The following is a 13,978-nucleotide window of genomic DNA, read 5'->3' as shown; positions in this document are numbered from 1 at the left end:
TTGAGTGCTTGGATAACAATGGAGAATAAAGCATCTTGTAGGGTAAGAAGAAGGCGACATCAGTTAGAATGGTTACAACTATGTAGGAAAAGCGCAATCGCAGGAAATTATGTGTATTATTTGCAGATTATATTTCCAGTGTTGAAGGTAAGGATGTTGAGGTCTTGAAGAGGTATCTGGTTTTACAACATTTTCAGGATGTGTTCCCAGCAGAGATTTCAGAGTTACGACCTCATAGGAAAGTGGACTTTTCTATTGAGTTGGTACCATGGGTAGTGTTAGTGTCAGTCTTTCCAGCCTTCCTCCAGTGATCAAATATGCTCTTTCAAAGTGATTTTAAAGTGTCAAGGTCAAATTTTGTCATTTCAAAGAGTTTTCAAGCAAAATTTGGTCACTAGGCATTAGGTCTAGGGTTTGCCCAAATGTCAGTCCATGTCATCATTCAGCTGAGCCTATCATCATTCAGAGGGTTTTCATTATCATGTCAGTGTCTAATGAGTCATTTCACACCTTTTTCATGCTTTAGTTGCACCTAGGCAAGGTCATTTCCCTCTCCTAGGGTTTTGAAGGCAATTTCACTTGGATGGTCAAATCACCGGCAAAACTTGTTTCCTGATGTTCATACACCTTTCCCTATCCTTAAAGTACCTTATCAAACACTTCCCATCCCTTAGATCCGCCAAATTCTTCATTTCTGCACAAACCCTAGTTTCTAGCTACAACATGGCAATTTTCTAGGTTTGGCCTGTGTTTTGTCCTTTTCGACCCCTTCCCCTCACTCAATCTCTGAGATTCCACTTTCCCCTGCTTCCTAACATCCCTCCCCACTCCCAAAAATTTCCCCAAGAATTTAGAAGCCCTCTATCCCCTTCATTTCGCTCCATTTCGACAAAATCCCTTGTTTCACACATCGGGACAAGTTTCACTCAAAAGCTGTTTCTGAGCAATCAAAGATGAATTTTGCAAAACTGAGAGAGGTTTTTGTCCACAACATGCCAAGGAAGAAAAACCTCTTTCACTTTTTACACAGGTGTCATGGTTTGAGAGAAATGTCAAAAATACCGGCGAGAATGAAGGTGCTCCAAGGACGGTTGGCCAAAGCACAAAAACGAAGGAAAACGCCCGATCCACTCCAAATTTTGGCCAAAACCTCTTTGACTGAGCATGGTACTTGATTGGGGACTCCCAGCCCAAATTTCAAGAAATTTGGAGAAAATTTTGTCATTTGTGAATTTTTTGTGCCAATTACAGGTTTTTCCCAAGAACTGGTCTCACCCCGGGTGAGACCAGTTTGAAGGGCTGCTCGGAATTTTGCAAACTTGGCATTTTTGGAAAGGGCATTCAAAAATAAAAATTACCAATACTTGGGAGAAGCCTGATTTTGAGTTTTGAGCCTCCAAAAGCTCAAAATATACCTAAAAAATGACTTTCTGCCCACTTTTTGAGTTGCAGAAAGTGACCTTGGGAGAAATGGTTTTTGAGGGGTCAAATCAACACCAAATTCAGAAATTCCACTTGGGATGGAAATTAGACAGGTCAAGCTTTCCAATGAGCCATCTTGCACCTGATTTGGACCAGTGGAACCCACTCAAAAACAGCTGTAAAGGGGCGCGACCAGAACTTCCAGGGGCGCGACCAGAACTTCCAGATTTGCCAGAATTGCCATTTTCGGTCAAAAAACACTGTTTTGACTATGGTTGACCATTTTTACTTGTAGATGATGGATAAATGTAATATTTTCATGGCACTTTGATAGATTTTATCTCTCTTTACCCTTCTAGAAGCTTCCATGATGTAAAAAGTGAAAAATTAATGCATGGATGAGTTAGCTAAGTAATAGAGGCAAGTTGTTTGGCTGCCTATTTTCTAGTTCTTAGTTTAGAATTAGTTCAAACTGCTCCTAGGAAGCTGAGCTCGACCCCTAGAGGTGGGGAAAGGAGTTAGATGGTCTAGATGGTCTATATTATGCTCTCTCCTTCTCATTTTCATGGTTGGACTCTTGTGTAAGGAAGCTTTATTGTATATTGTGCATCTATTTCTGCAATTGAAGGCAAGGAAAGCCAGGGTTTTACAGACATCTTTGAGGATTCTTGTGGATCTGATTGTTGATGGTGTGTTCTCTACATGTTCTTGTAAGTTTGTTTATGTGTTTCACATCTCTCTTATGCTTCTAAATTGGACAGATGAAGTGGTAAAGTTTGAATTCATGTTTTGACATGCTCAGCTTTTTAGTTTGTTCAATTTTAATGTTTTCTACTGTCTAGAGAGGATTCGAATTGTGTGTTTGCCCTCTTTAGCTTCTCCTCTATCATCTCTGATCATCCATCTCAGATTAAGGCATCAGCACTCATTCCTACCTTGCCCCTTAGATCCCCCTGTGAAAACTGTGCTCAATCCCCGCACCTTGAATTGCACTTCCACCAATTGCCACCAAAAACCCCAAAAATCATTAAATCAACCCCCTTATCAATTTACTAGCCTAAAATCTTTATTATTAATTGGTCAGCCTAATCATATTGAAAGATCTATCGAATCTGACCCGAGAGAGCCTTCTCATACCTCGTAGGGCTAGCTACGAGGTGAAATGGTTTGATGTAGCCTTGAAGGTTTACCTTCCTCAGCCTAGGGTGAAATCTCAAGCGCTAACAGGTAGCACCAACATCAAAGAAACCTTACAGGATGAGCACTTAAGAGTTATCATAATTGAAGTTGCAGTTGAAGGAAATGTTATATAAGGGATACATTAGACCACCATTAGTCAAGTTTGTCGCCTTGGGATGCACCAATGTTGTTTGTGAAGATAAGGATGGTACTCTTAGGTTATGCATTGATTACAGAGATTTAAACAAGGTGGCGATTAAGAATAGGTATCCGTTGTCGAGGATTGATGACTTGTTTGACCAGTTAATGGGAGAAACAGTGTTCTCGAAGATTGATTTGAGATCAGGATATCATCAGGTATGCATCAAAGAAGAGGACATCTACAAGACTACTTTCTGGACTAGGTATGGGCACTATGAGTTTGTTGTGGTTTTGTTTGGTTTGACTAATGCTCTAGCTACTTTCATGTGTTTTATGAATATTGTGTTGTGTCCCTATCTGGACAAGTTTGTGATTGTATTCATTGATGATATATTGATATATCCTAAGAATGAGGAAGAGCATACAAAACATTTTGCAGCAGTGTTAAAATTGTTTAGAGTGCATCAGTTGTATGCCAAGCTTAGTAAATGAAGTTTCTTTCAGAGAAAGGTACATAATTCGGGGCATGTGGTTCCCAAGGAATGTATCTAGAAAATATCAGGGCTATCATCGAATGGCGAGCTCCTAAGAGTGTGGATGAGGTTAGATCATTCATGGGGTTAGAAACTTATTACAGGAGGTTCATCAAGAACTTCTCACAGATTGTCTATCCTATTACATCATTGCAGAGGAAAGGAAAGAGATTTGAATGGACAAAGGAATGTGCATCGCATTTTGAACAGTTGAAGCAATTGCTTACAAATGCTCCAGTTCTAAAGATTGTAGATCTGGACAAAGATTTTTTGGTGTGTACAAATGCTTGCAGGATAAGACTTGGTGGGGTTCTGAAGAAGGAAGGACAAGTAGTGTGTTATGAATCAAGGAAACTAAATGAGCATGAGAATAATTATGTGACACGTGATATTGAGTTGCAGCGATAATTCATGCATTGAAGTTGTGGAGACACTATCTTCTTAGGAGGATGTTCATCTTGATGATTGATCATAGTGGATTGAGATACTTATTTGAGCAACCTAATCTGAATGCAAGGAAATCTAGGTGGTTGGACATAATTAGTGAGTTTGATTTTAAGATTAGGTACATCAAAGGGTAAAGAGAACAGGGTTGCATATGCTCTTAGCAAAAGAGTGTAGGTAAATCACATAGCATCTATGAGTTCATATGAAATAGAATTACATGATCATATCTTACAGGTAGGACATCAGGATGACAAGTACCAACAGCTTAAGCATAGATTGTAGCAGCAGGGTACAAGTGAATAGGATGTGGACTATCATCTCATGACATATGGTTTGGTCATATTTAGGGATAGGATCTATGTGCTAGACAATAGTGAGCTCAAGAATCTTATCTTGAGGGAATTTCATGTCAGTTCATATTTAGGTCACCCGGGATATTGGAATACATTGACAACAGTTAAGAAGTTCTACCATTGGTTGAATTTGAAGAAAGAGGTGGTAGAGTTTGTTGTGAGATGTTTGGATTGTCAACATGTAAAAGTTTAGTGTAAGCATACACGGGGATTACTGCAAATGATTCTGATTCCATAGTGGAAATGGGAGGTCATTTCTATGGACTTTTTGTGGAAATTGGAGCATGCTTGGAGCACTTTAGTTTTCATTGGATTTGGAAAAGAAGGCAAAGGAAAATCAGGAAAGTGCAAGAGGACAATGAGATAAAAAGCTACATCAGGATTGATTTGCAAGTATCGAGTTGCATGTATGATTTCCTTACTATTTCTAGCATGCATGGTATATGCATGTGGTTATTTGGTTATGATTTGTCAATGGCATGGAGTATTGCTTTCATTAATAGTGGTTTTCCTAGCCTTACCATTTCCTAGATAGCCATGGTGTTGTGGGTTTCCCACTTGACTTTTTTCTTATTGGTGTTCATGTTCCTATGGTTGTGGGTTGAGTTACTAGTTCATGGAGCCTTGGTTGGAAAAATGCTCTAGAAGCTTTGGAATGACTTGAGTTGATATTCTAGTCCTAGAAGCCTTGGTTGGACAAATGCTCTAAAGCCCTTGGTGGGTTGAGTTACTAATCCTGGAGTCTTGGTTGGACAAACGCTATAAAGCCCTTGGTGGGTTGAATTACTAATCCTAGAGCTTTGGTTAGATAAATGCTATGGAGCCCTACAACAGCTATGGGTTGAGTTACTAGCCCTAGAGCGAGGTTGGAACAAACACTCTAGAGGCCTAGATAGCCTAGGTAGAGACCGATCTGGTTATTTTTAGTGATGTCCGACCATGAGGTGGAATCATTGGATGAGGATTGAGTTTTTTTAGCCTCTGGAATCCCTGGTTTGGTTTTGCTTGGTTTATTCCATGAGATCCCACGTTCATTCTTGGAATATGGCACAGGGGTGATTGGCTGAAGTAGAGATTCGATTCAACCCAATCTATGGTCGGTTGGTGTGTGGAAGTCCCTGACTTGGTTGGATTTTGCATATGTTAATAAGAGCTCTTTTCCTATTGTATTTTATGAGTAAATGTAGTTTTTATGATGTGGCAATTGTTCTATCATTGTTATTATCCTTGTTATATGTTGGTTATAAGTATGGTTTTATGACAGATTCTAGTTATGGCTCTTATCATGTTTTGATTAGTAAATGAATCGTTATTGAATGCATCATGAATCATTATTGCAATTATTGTGAGAGGGAATTAGACCTTCTTGACGATTCTCATATAAGTATAAGACACCGATGTTTAATTATGCATTCATGACCCGCAGATTACATGTTCGCCATATGTTTGACAAAATGACTATCATGGTTAGGCCTAGTTAGTTCAAGTACTTGATCAAGTTTTGTGTTAAAGGCTTTGTCTTTGTATCATTTATTTTTCTGGAAAGTCTCATCAAGTTGTGGGCAGTGGTCTGGAGACTAGCCCTGAAAAAGTGGCTTAAATTTTGGGTTTACATGCTTAGAACTAGGAAATATGGGCTGCAGTCACTAGGAGGCAGGGTTCTCCATTTGATTGGAGGGTTAAAGGCATTGGATTACCTTGTTATACAACTAACTTGGAGACCAGATCACTAAAAAGGTAATTTAGCTCAGGGTTTGGGCACCTAGAGTGGTTGTTTAGCTTCCAAGAGTCCTGTAACTCTTGAGGAAGGTCAGTAAAGTTTCGGTTTGTCAATTCCACTTCCTTAACTACAATTAGGAGGTTGATTAATTTCATATTAGCCCTCAACTCATGTTTTCCCTGACAGACCAGTGAAAGTGGGTAAATGTGGGAGGGGTGGTTACAGAGTGGTATCAGAGCTCCCAGGTTCAACACTTGGACTGGATGGGCAGAATGTGTTTGTCATGCATGTATGTAGGTTGTATATTTGTTTATTATGTATGCATGGTGATGATCATTGTTGCAGTTGTGTCATCATGTAGAAGTTGCTGATGTTGATGTTGAGATGAATAATGTAACACCCTCCTCACACATTTTGCCAAGCTAACCAGTGCAGCGGGGTAAACATGTGATGAAGAGATACTATGATATGTTTCAACTCCCCATGTACAATTAAGGAAGTGGAATCAACATGACAAGACCAATATGACCTTCCTCATAAGCTACAGAACCTTCAGGAGCCAACCAACCTCTTCAAGTGTCCAACCCCTAAGAGAACTTGCTTTTTCACTAACTTAGAGCCTCAATCGCTCCCATGACAAGGCATGCATGCAATTGGGACGCTCCAGTTGCTCCCACGTTAATGAATCCATGCAACTATGGCCTTCTTTAGGCAGTTCAATGCCAGTGACCCCAAATTTGTGCCACTTTTTCAGTACCAGGACTCAGGCCACTACCCAAAACTTCATGAAACTTCTAGAAATGATAAATAACATTGAAATAAGGTTACTAATGCAAACAATTAAACAAGGACTTGGTCTGGCCCCTACTATCCATGACATATATTTCGTCAAACATATCATAAACAAGTAATCTACATGTCACAACAACAAATCTAAGCATAGGGATCTCATACTTATTTGAGAAACATCAAATAGGACTGATATCTCCTCACAGTAACTCCATTGTTATATATTAGGTCATTCATTCATTAACATTTCATATACTAACTGAAGCATGATGAGAACCATACATCATAACTATCATAAAACATGCTTTTAACTAGCCAATAACCAGAGATATATCAATGAGGAAACAACCATTAAAGTCACATAATAGAAAGCATACCAAAAGAAAAGGAGCTCTTATTAACATATGCAAATCCAACCAAGTCAGAGACTTCCACGTACCACCCTACCATAGATTGGGTTGAACCAAAAACTCTCTTTCATCCAATCACCCACGCTCCATATTCCAAGCATGAATGTGGGATCTCATTAAACAAATCAAACAAAACCAAACCAGGGCTTCCAGAGGCCAAACCACCTCAACCCTAAACCAGTGATTCCTTTCCACCTCACGGTCGGACATCACTAACCATCTCCAGGCCAGTCTCTAGCCAACTTGTCTCGTGCTCCAAAGCATTTTTTCCAACCAAGGCATCCAGGGCTAGTAATTTAACCCACAGTTGTTGTCGGGCTCTAGAGCATTTGTCCAACGAGGGCTTCCAGGACTAGTAAATTAACCCACAACCATAAGGAACATGAGAACCAACCAGAAAACAAGAGGAAAGAAACCCACAACACCATGGTTATCCAGGAAATGGCAAGGCTAGACAAAACTATTGTCAATACAGGCAATCCTCCATGCCAATGACATATCATAACCAAGAAACCACATGCATGTGCCATGTATGCCAAAAATAGAAAAGAAATCATACATGCAACCCTGGAAGCAAAACCCATTGTAGTTGTTGATCCTGATGTCCTCTTGTGCTTTTCTGCTCTTCCTTTGCCTTGTTGCTCCAAATCCCAAGTATGCCACAATTCGCCAAGAGTGCTCCAAGAAAAATCTAAGTGTCCAAGAGTATGAGAGAGAGAGTAGAAAATGCAAGCTCCAAAACTAAACTAACAAAAAGCTAAATTGACAAAAGCTGAACAGACAAAAGTTGAACTAAGAAAAGTTGAATTGACCAAAGATGAACTGACAAAAATTGAACTAACAAAAGAAAAACTGACAAAAACTACAAAACGTCATACTATTTTTTATTAATGAGGCCTATATTTTCTTCATATTCCATTATTTTTCCTTCACTTTCCTCCTCACGTGCAACCTATGACCTTTCACCTCCCTTTTCTCCTATTTTCCATTATTTTCATAATAAAATGCCAATAAATGTCCCATGCCTTTCCAAAGCCTCTTCCATTTTCATAGCCATTAATTAATAACAAGTGATCCCCATCACTATGTTTTTCCTAACATTCAGCTTGAAATACGTGTCTCATGACCTTGGTTATTATTTTTCCTTTATTAACTTTATTACATGGAATTTTGACAAGGGTTTTTACAATTGATATGATGATTTCATTATATATATACCTATGTTGTTCTAATCCAGATTTATCTTACAGACGATATAGCCTTCCCTGAACTTCACTAAGGCACATTTGATTGTGGTTATATTTGGTTTATCTGACATAGTATGGTTGCAGGAAGAAGATCAAAGATGATAAGGAAAATGGTGGGCTATAGTTCATGTGATTCTCCCTACAATTCATATGAGCAACATAGTGCTGAGTAATCCCCTCACATAGTAGACACATTGAGAAGTTTGAAAGCAAAGATCAGGATTTGTAAGGTGGATAATGATCGAATAATTCAGTCACATGAAAGACTTGCTAAGGCACAGGAGAAGTAAGCAGAGGTCAATGCAGTGATTCTTCAAAGTTTATAAGATTTGCAGAGATAGGGACCACTTAGGATCAGTCATGGACAGGAGGAAAGGACCAATGGGGCATATGGTAGTAGATCTAAGTCGGGATACCGGTTTGATAGGGATGATAGAGTTAAAGATGCCAGATTTCTAGATACCCCTGGCCGGAGGGGCAGTGATCATGGGTTTTATCCTAGTTCTGGTTTAGAGAGACAATATGGTCATCGCCGTCACCATCATATAGGAGGAGTGAGAAGCAATATTTTCCAGAAGAGTTCAACAAAGAAAATCCACCTATATTTGATGGAAAAATGAAGAAGTCACAGGATGCAGAATCTTGGTTGCTTGGGATGAATAAATTCTTCATATTACATGACTATTTAGGAAACATGAAATCCATGATAGCTACCTTTAGCATTAAAGGTAAAACAAGCATTTGGTGGGAATATGTGAAGAATGCCAGAGGCATTCGGAAGAGGAGTTGACTTGGAATGACTTTGGGAGACTTTTCAAGAAGAAGTATCTATCTAAGAGATACTATGATGAAAGGGTAAAAGAGTTTATGAGTTGAAGATGGGATCTATGACCGATGAGGAGTATACTAGTAGATTCTTGGATTTATTGAGGTATGTGCCTTATATTAAGGAGGAGAAATCGAAGATTCATAGATTCATCGGTGATTTGTCGATATCATTCAAGGACAGGATTGAGTTTGATGAGCCTAGATCGTTGGAGGAAGCCATCATAAAGTTGAAGCATTGCGATGAGCAATTGAAGCGTGGGTCTGAATCTAAACAAGTTTGAAAGGGAATGACAAGACTAAAGTTAAATTCCCATCGAAGTGAACAAGACCTTAGTATGTAGGTGAAAAAGAGAATGTTGTACAAGAAGTTTAATGCAGTTGAGTAGGGACATGGGTCGCAGCCTGGAGAGTAGCATAATAGAGGTGATGGTAGGAGGCAATTACACTGTTGGATATGTGGAAAGAAGCATATCCATAAGGATTATCCATCGTATCATGGTAGTAGGCCTCAGATCTACAGTGCTCAGTAGACGCATACAGTTGGGGATGTTGGGAAGAGCATTCCTTGGATCTATGCAACATTGGATAACAGGCAGGCAGATCACCAGGCATCTATTATTGAGATGGACTATAAGCTTTGTGATCAAGTTGTTTCTATTTTGATTGACCATAGATCTAAGTATATTTATATTAGTCTTAACCTGGTGGTTAAATGTGGTTTAAATAAAGAAATGCATGCAGAATCTTGGTTAGTACAGTGGGCTACAATTACCCAAAAAACAAATCATCATTGGTTAAGATCTTATGCATTTAAGTTGAATGGTATGTCTACATCAACACATCTAAATTTGCTTCCATTGGGATCATAATGTATGTTGTTGGGTATGGATTGGTTGTATCTTCACAGGAATAAGGTGAATTTTTATGAAAAGGATACTGAGCGCTTGGATGATAATGGAGAACAAATAATATTGCAAGGTAAGCAGAAGGTGACATCAATTAGAATTGTTACAGCTATGCAGACAAAGTGCGGTCGCAGGAAAGGATGTGTATTATTTTCAGTTCATATTTCCAGTGAAAAAGATAAGGATGTTGAATATGTTGAGGTATTGAAGAGGTATTTGGTTTTACAACAGTTTTAGGATGTGTTCCCAACATAGATTTCATAGTTATCGCCTCATAGGGAAGTGGACTTTTCTATTGAGTTGGTACCAGGGGTAGCACCAGCATCAAAGGCACCTTACAGGATGAGCACTACAAAGTTGGTAGAACTGAAGTTGAAATTGAAGAAATGTTGAACAAGGGATACATTAGGCCAAGTGTGTCACCTTGGGGTGCACCAGTGTTGTTTGTGAAGAAGGATGATACTCTCAGGTTATGCATTGATTACAGAGAGTTAAACAAGTTGACGATAAGAATAGGTATTCATTTCCGAGGATTGATAACCTGTTTGACCAGTTGAAGGGAGCAGTGGTGTTCTCGAATATTGATTTGAGATCGGGATATCATTAGATACGCATCAAAGAAGAGGACATCTACAGGACTTCTTTCCGGACTAGGTATGGGCACTATGAGTTTGTTGCAGTTCCATTTGATTTAACTAATGCTCTAGCTACTTTCATGTGTTTGATGAATAATTTGTTGCATCCATATCTGGAAAATTTTGTGATTGTATTCATTGATGATATATTGATATATTCTAAGAATGAGGAAGAGCATGCAGAACATTTGGCAGCAGTGTTAAAACCATTGAGAGAGCATCAGTTGTATGCCAAGCTTAGTAAATGTAGTTTCTTTCAGACAAAGGTACATTATTTGAGGAATGTGGTTTCCAACGAAGGCATAATAGTGGATCCAGAAAATATCAGAGCTATCATGGAATGGGCAGCTACTAAGAATGTGGATGAGGTCAGATCATTCATGGGGTTAGAAAGTTATTATAGGAGGATCATCAGGAACTTCTCATGAATTGCCTATGCTATTACATCATTATAGAGGAAAGGAAAGAAATTTGAATGGATAGAGAAATGTATAATGAGTTTTGAGTAATTGAAGCAATTGCTTACAAATGCTCCATTTCTAAAGATTGCAGATTCAGACAAAGAGTTTGTGGTGTGTACAAATACTTGCAAGAGAGGATTTTGTGGGGTTTTGATGCAATAAGGACAAGTAGCATGCTATGAATCAAGGAAATTGAATGAGCACAGGCAGAATTATGTGACGTGTGATCTTGAGTTGGAAGCAATCATTCATGCATTGAATATGTGGAGACACTATCTTCTTAACAAGAGGCTCATCTTGATGAGTGATCACGGTGGATTGAGATACTAATTTGACCAAACTAATCTAAATACTAGACAAGATATATGGTTAGCCACGATTAGTGACTTTGATTTCAAGATCAAGAATATCAAGGGTAAATAAAATAGTGTTGTAGATGCTCTTAGCATAAGAGTGCATGTAAATCACATAGCAGCTATGAGTTCATATGGAACAAAATTACAGGATCAGATCTTGCTGGCAGGACAACAGGATGATAGGTACCAACAACTTAAGCATAGGTTACAACAGTTGGGTACTGGTGAACAAGATGTGGACTATCATCTCAATATAGATAGTTTGGTCAGATTTAGGGACAAGATCTATGTGTCGGACTATAGCCAGCTCAAGAAGCTTCTCTTGTGGATATTTCGTATCAAGCCATATTCAGGTTACTCGGGATATTATAAGACATTGACAGTGGTTAAGAAGTTCTGCCATTGACTGAATTTGAAGAAATAGTTGGCAGATTTTGTTGTGAGATGCTTGGATTGTCAAATGGTAAAAGCAAAATGTAAGCATCTAGGTGGATTACTGCAGGCGATTTTGATTTTACAGTTGAAATAAGAGGTAATTTCAATGGACTTCATTACAGGTTTGTCGAGGACATCTAGACATCATGATTCTATTATGGTTGTGGTTGACAGGTTGACCAAGGTAGCTCACTTCATTTAAGAAAAGTTTATGAATTCATCTAGTGTGGTGGCACAAACCTTTATTATAGATATAGTGAGGATGCCTGGTGTTCCGAAGAAGATTGTGTCAAACATAGATGCTAAGTTCACTTCCAAGTTTTTGAAAGAGATATTTACAGGTATGGGGATAGAGTTGGCCTTTAGTACAACCTATCATCCATAGAAAAATGGACAGACAGAAAAGGCCAACAGGATTCTTGAGGACATGTTGAGAATGTATGTTATGCATCAACAGTGAAAGTGGGAAGAGTGCCTTCCACTGGTGGAGTCTGCATATAACAATGGGTATTAGGAATATTTTAAGATGAGTCAGTTTGAGGCACTTTATGGGTGGATTTGTAATACTCCTATAAGTTGGAGTGATCTAGTGAAAAGGGTTTTGATTGGAAAGGACATGTTGGCAGAGATGGAATAGGAAATGCAGGTTACCAAGAAGAATATAAAGGCAACACATGATAGATAAAAGAGTTATGCATATCAACATAAGTTGTTTAAGGAGTTTCAGGTTGGGGAATAGGTGTACTTGCACATCAAGCCCAAGAAGATATCCTTCAGGATTAGATCATGTCCCATGTTGGCACCTTAGTATTGTGGTCCTTTTAGAATTCTTGAGAGGATTGGATCAGTGGCCCACCAACTTGCACTTCCTCTGACAGTGAAATGCCATGATGTTTTCCGTGTGTCATTGCTTAAGAAATATGTGAAAGATGTTAATCATGTGATTGACTGGTCTATATTGCAATTGGAACTCCAAGGATAATTCAAGTTGGAACCTTAGTGCATTTTGTAGAGAAATATTCTCATGCTCTGGAATTGAGCAATTTGAGCAAGTTAAAGTGAAGTGGAAGCACTTCGGGCCCGATGAAGCTACATGGGAGATGGTTGATCAGATGCGAGCTATGTATCATTCTCTATTCGCTAGTTAAGCAGATGTCTTTTGGTATATGTTTTGATGTTGTGTTTTGGTTATGTCTATCTATGCATGTCGTAAAGAATGCATTGAGTTGTGTTATAAAGCTCCAATAAGTAATATGGTGTTCATTATATGTTTGTTATGGTGTTAGAAATGTTGCATCGAGCTTTGTTATAAAGCTCCATGGGCAACATGTGTTTTGTTGGTTTATAGTTGTCATTGAACACAAAGGATGGTGTTCCCCCAAAGGGGAGGGTTCTGTAACAACCCCAATTAAAAATCCATGTAATAAAGTTAATAAAGGCAAAATAAAACCAAGGTTATGGGACACATATTCCAAGATGAATGTTGGGCAAAAAGATAGTGATGGGGATCACTTGTGATTAATTAATGGCTATGGAAATTGGCAAAGGCAAAGAGGCATTAATTGACATTTTGTTTATGAGAATAATGGAAAATAGGAGAAAATGAAGGTGAAAGGTCACAAAATTGCATGTGAGGAAAAGTGAAGGAAAAATAGAGAAAAGTGAAGAAAATAGAGGGCTCAATGATAAAAAGGCTTCTGAGGATTACTTCACAACATTTTGTTAGTTTTATCTTGGATCTCTCTTCTATTTCTCTCTCTCTCATACTATTGAAGACTTAAAGAAATCTTGGAGCATTGTTGGAGCACTCTAGTTTTCATTGGATTTGGAAAAGGAGGAAAAGGAAAAGCAAAAAGTGCAAGAGGACAATGGGATTAACAACTAAAATGGGATTTCTTTACAGGTATCAAGTTGCATGTATGATTTCCTTGCTAGTTTTGACATGCATGGTATATGCATGTGGTTATTTGGTTATGATTTGTCATTGGCATGGAGGATTGCCTGGCTTAACAGTAGTTTTCCTAGCCTTGCCATTTCCTGGATAGACATGGTGTTGTGGGTTTCCCACTTGATTGTTTTCTTATTGGTGTTCATGTTCCTATGGTTGTGGGTTGAGT

Source organism: Pinus tabuliformis, chromosome Q (assembly GCF_031772625.1).
Source record: "Pinus tabuliformis cultivar Carrire ecotype Pingquan chromosome Q, CPIR1, whole genome shotgun sequence".
Classification (NCBI taxonomy): Eukaryota; Viridiplantae; Streptophyta; class Pinopsida; order Pinales; family Pinaceae; genus Pinus; species Pinus tabuliformis.
Note: the sequence above shows the minus strand (reverse complement) of the source record.